Below are 5,209 nucleotides of genomic sequence, written 5' to 3'. Positions count from 1 at the left end.
TGTTTTTTTAGGATCAATGCACAGATGTGGAGTTATGAGTCAATCTTGCAAAGCTTCTGCTATTCAATGACATTGTTTTCTAGATGGTATGTTCCTATTTCTACTTCTACCAGCAGGGTTGGGGAGGGTCTGTTTCCCTGTCTCATTACCAAACATCACTCTAAACTTTTATGGGCTGCTCTTTAACAGAAGAGCTCAAAGTGCCACACAGATATCCACTTACCAATGTCTTCTATCTCAGGCAATGGAGTGAAAGGGGTTGTTATGCTGGCTTAGCAAAGAGCATTCACTATATAGTTGAGGTAGGAAACTAAGAGTAGATTCCTGGTCAGCTGATGGCCCACTTAGAGTTCTTACATTTAGCTCTATTGCAAACATTTCGTTTAACTATATATTCAAAGAACTGTTATTTTGGTGAAGAGTGGCATGGTTCATTTTATAATATTCAGAAATTTCTTCAGTGTAGGGTTTCAAATTCTAATCTATAGGAGTTTAGTGTGGGGTGGTTTCCCATTACCAGGATAAAAGAGATTTTAAAGAGGGCCATAAGAATAAACATGGTATGAAGGTTCCCATCCTTTATAAATAAATAAAAGCAACACAGAGGTCAGTGTGAAAGACAACAAAATGAATCTGCCATACACGAAATGACAGGCACCACTCAGGGACAGGAGATTTGTAGACTAGACTCATACCTCTGCCCAGACCATGCCTCCCTCTGTCAATAAATGCTTTTTTTTTTCTTTTATTTCCCCCTTTCTATGTATTTCAATATTTCTTGATCTTTTTTCTTCTCTCTGCCAGAATTTTAGTTTGTGGAGGTTTCCATAGCCTTGTTCAATGGAGGAGAAGATGAGAATCTGCTTCTATGTGTAATTCCTTTTTTTTTTTTTAAAGATTTTATTTATTTATTTGACAGAGAGAAATCACAAGTAGGCAGAGAGGCAGGCAGAGAGAGAGGAGGAAGCAGGCCCCCCGCCGAGCAGAAAGCCCGATGTGGGGCTCGAACCCAGGACCCGGGATCATGACCCGAGCCGAAGGCAGCGGCTTAACCCACTGAGCCACCCAGGCGCCCTATGTGTAATTCCTTATATGGACTCACATTATCTCCAATGGAACACTGCTATGTGTTTCTCTAATACAAAGCAGATAAACATATAAAGGAAGGGAACCTTCATACCATTAGCCTGCAATGACATCCTTTAGCTGTAGGTGGTAAAAGAGAATACTGCCTTCAGAGTTGGTGATTTTAAATGGATTGTGTCAGGAGTCTGAAAACCCTTGTTTCAAATCTGTCTCTATTACTTGCCAGCTCCTTGCTATTGGGTTGACCTAGAACTTAGAGTGTTTCAGTGAGGTTTAAATAAAGTAACATATATTGAGCACTTAGCACAGAGTTTAGCATACAGAAAAAAACCTTTTTAGCTTAGCATGCAGGAGGTGAAGTAGAAAATTTTTTGGAACTCTGTTAATTATGCTGACTCCACTCAGTGTTACTGGTATTACTGGTTTGACATAGAGTCAAACACATTCCCACTCACTGCAGAAAGTCCAATGCTTTCCCGTCTATGTCCGTGAATTCCCAAGAAGCATATTGTCATGGTCGCCTATGGTTCCAGTCTCCTGCTTCTGCCAAATTACTCATTAAGAGATTGCCTCAGTTTCCCATGAACCTGTCCATGTTCTGTGCCACTTTGACCCTGACATGTCACCCAGTGATTTTCTTTCATTTCCATATACACTCAAAAAATTACTCAGCATGGATATTTATGCCTGTGTAGAAAAGTTGACTGTTCAGGAAGAGGGATTTATATCACAGACACATTAGCTTACAAATTACATGTTGGACATTTCTGATTTTGAAAATGCCTTGGCCATTTCTGAAAAGTGAGCTTTCGATCAAATCATGGTGAATAATAATACCTAAACCACAGGGTTGTTGTGAGGGTTAAATGAGATAAACCATAAAAAACCACTTGGAACAATGCCTGGTATGAAGTGGTTAGCTGCTTTTACTCTCACTATTACCGATATCCGGCCTGCCCCCGTGTGACGTGGTCGTCCTCTGTGTCCCGTCTCTCTTCTGCCAACCACATTCCTGCTTGTTGTCTTGGTAGCTGCTGCCCTTTCGCGGCGTTCACCCAAGGTGTTTAGGAAAGCATTTCCCAAACAGACAGTTCCTCTTCTAAGAAGAATTCTGCTGCCAGCTGTTAAGATAACATGGTTTTGTGTGTGTGTGCATCTGTGTGTGTGTGCGTGTGTTTTGTTTTTGTTTCTTTGCCCTACTCCTTACATATTTCAAGCTTATAAATTTATTGAAGAAGGCAAATTCCACGCATATCACAGACTTGGCTCACATCCATCCTCTTGTCCTAAACAATCTAACCTACTAACCTACTCACTACCCAGGTAACTTGTTGATCAAAGAGTGTGTTTCTTGTCTTTGTTACATGAGCATGTACTCCTTGATGGCATGGTTGTGTCCGATTCATTTTGGTTAGAGACAGAGACTTGCGTGCAGACAGATGTCCTGAGTAACAATGTATTGCTTTTCTCCCTTTCTCCACCATTGTGGTGTGTGGGGTTGACACCTTTCCTTGTCCTGTTTCCTGTAAGACTTTCATGATCAAGTGATTTCTGGCCAAGAAACAAAAGCAGAGTCATTTTCATTCTCCAGTGAATTCACTTGAAAACTCATAATAAGTCAGGTACAACTCTAAGAGGAGACATTGGAGAATAACCAAGCTGTGTCTGTAGGGAATCACACATCGGATGGCTCACACTGATGCTGTTTTGAGGTCACTAGAATTTTACCCTATCAAGCTGAAAAACTGCCACTATCAGAACAGTTGGGCATATTATATTGGGAAAATAATTTTTTCTTTACTTCTGCACAAATAGATTGTTTCAGTAATAAATATGTGAGAACTTCTGTTTGAAAAAAAAAAAAATAGGTGATTAAATGAAGAGACTGAACAATACTGAGTATATTGAGTTCCAAGGAAGAAACACATTTTTGAAAAAGGAGTCTTTCTAAGGTAGCATGGAAAGGTTTAATTCATTCGCCCCCTCACAGAGGGGTGGAAGGGTGATAATGGTTACATGGAGAGGCCACCTGTCTGCCCCAGCTGAGCCCGCAGGCAGAGGGGTGTTCTGGGAACGTTTCACCACAGCTCGCAGCTTGGCTCCCAGCAATCTAAGTGCTGAAGACACCTGCTGTGGGAGCAGGTGGTCTGGAAGGTTCGCCAGTGTGTGTGCGTGCGTGTGTACACAATTCTGCTTGTGTGAATGTGTGTGTATCTGCATGGGGTGTGCACGGCACAGCAGTAAGGGGCCGGATGTGTGTTGAGGGGGTGGGGTGGGGGGGTGGTGTGCTTTTCATCCTTATGTCTAGCTGAGCCTTTTTTTTTTTTTTAAAGATTTTATTTATTTATTTGACAGAGAGATCATAAGCAGGCAGAGAGGCAAGCAGAGAGAGAGGAGGAAGCAGGCTCCCTGCTGAGCAGAGAGCCCGATGCGGGGCTCGATCCCAGGACCCTGAGATCATGACCTGAGCCGAAGGCAGCGGCTTAACCCACTGAGCCACCCAGGCGCCCCTAGCTGAGCCTTTCTTGACAGCTTTGGATGCATTTGGCCTTTTAAATAATCTTGTAGGTATTCTACTAGCCTTGGGCATGATAAGGTTTAGGATGTTTTATCTGAAAGGGAATGTTTATATAAATCTTAGAACTCAAAAATCAATTTTCAACAGATTTGACCTCTGTTCTGCCTTTCCTGATGTTGCCTGATTACTGAGATATTCCTGTGTTTCTCCTTCCTTCAAAGGAAGGTGAGTGAATGATATTTACTAACTTCATAAGCTGTGACTTGTTAGTAGTTGTGGAAGACCTACATCTCTAGGCTCCAGCAAGGACAGCTCTACTCCAGGACACCTAGCCCTACCTCCACAGAGCTCATCAGCTCAGCTATTTACACAGGAGCTAAGAAGACTGTTCCATTTAGAACTGGCTAGAAACTATGTGTGAATGAGGGGCAAGTTATTGGCGTGGTGTTTAGTAAGACAGAAGGGGGGTAATAACAGTGTAAATGGAGAGGAGAGTCAAGGAGAGAAGGAAGGAAGGAAAGAAGGGAGGGAAGAAAAAAGAAAGGGAAAAGGAAGAAAGAAGAGAAAGTGGTGGGTTGTGTTTGAGAGTCTAGGGCCTACTAAGGGTTTACTCAGTATTCACTGTAGAATGAGTAGGGCCTGGGAATGGAGGGGGTTAGGTTCCAGTCACTTTCTACTTAAGGCCTTGATTCACCAAGGGAGGTTGTAGAATATTATTTTCTGATGGTGTTTAGATTTTGGAAGCTTCCAGCCTTCATTTCTGAGATCTGTGTTTTTATCACTAAAAAGACGGTGTGATTTCCTGTCTCCTGGCCACAGCACCTGAAAGATTTTCCCCCACCGTGCAAACCACTCTCTGTTCAGGTGGTTTGGTCTCACAGAGGTGGCTGCTTCCCCTATCTCCTTCTGAAGCATTTTTGTGGGAACAAAATTTTTAAATTTTATTTGAAAAACACTGGGAATGCAATAACATAAAAACTAATTACCGATCTTTTTAATGTCATGGTATAAAGTGGCTAAATTCCCCTTCTGTCTACTTAAGCCCACATTTAATCCCATCCTCCTGGGAAAATTTTACCCTCTCTTACATTTTTGGCTTATCCTTTACAACTCCTTCTTACAATGGTATATGCAGATAACATGTGACTGTTTCTTGCCACAAAATGGAGTTCTATGTATTTGTTTGCATTTTTTTTCTACTTTATGCATCATGGATTTGTTTTCAAGTCACAGTGTCCAAATCTGTCTTGTTCTTTTCTGTTGCTATACAAGTTGCCTTTGGGTAGGTACCCTCTTTCATTGAATCAGGCCCCTATTAATAGCATTTATGTTGTTTCCAACTTTCTGTTTTAAGCTATCCAACAATAAATGTCTTTTTATGTTTTTTTTTTTTTAAGAATAAATGTCTTTTTAAAAGCAGGGTTTAATTTTAGAGCATTTAAATTTTTTCTATGGTTTTATGAATGAGTTTAGTTTAGTTGTTCAGTTGGGCAAAGCTATTGTTCCTGAACACTGGTAAAGAAAAGAATTGTGAAGACCAAAATTCTGTGTTTTCTTCTGAAAATCGTGGGATGGATTAGTTAGAGTGAGATCATTATACAAAGA

The sequence above is a fragment of the Lutra lutra genome, chromosome 3 (genome assembly GCF_902655055.1).
Source record: "Lutra lutra chromosome 3, mLutLut1.2, whole genome shotgun sequence".
Classification (NCBI taxonomy): domain Eukaryota; kingdom Metazoa; phylum Chordata; class Mammalia; order Carnivora; family Mustelidae; genus Lutra; species Lutra lutra.
Note: the sequence above shows the minus strand (reverse complement) of the source record.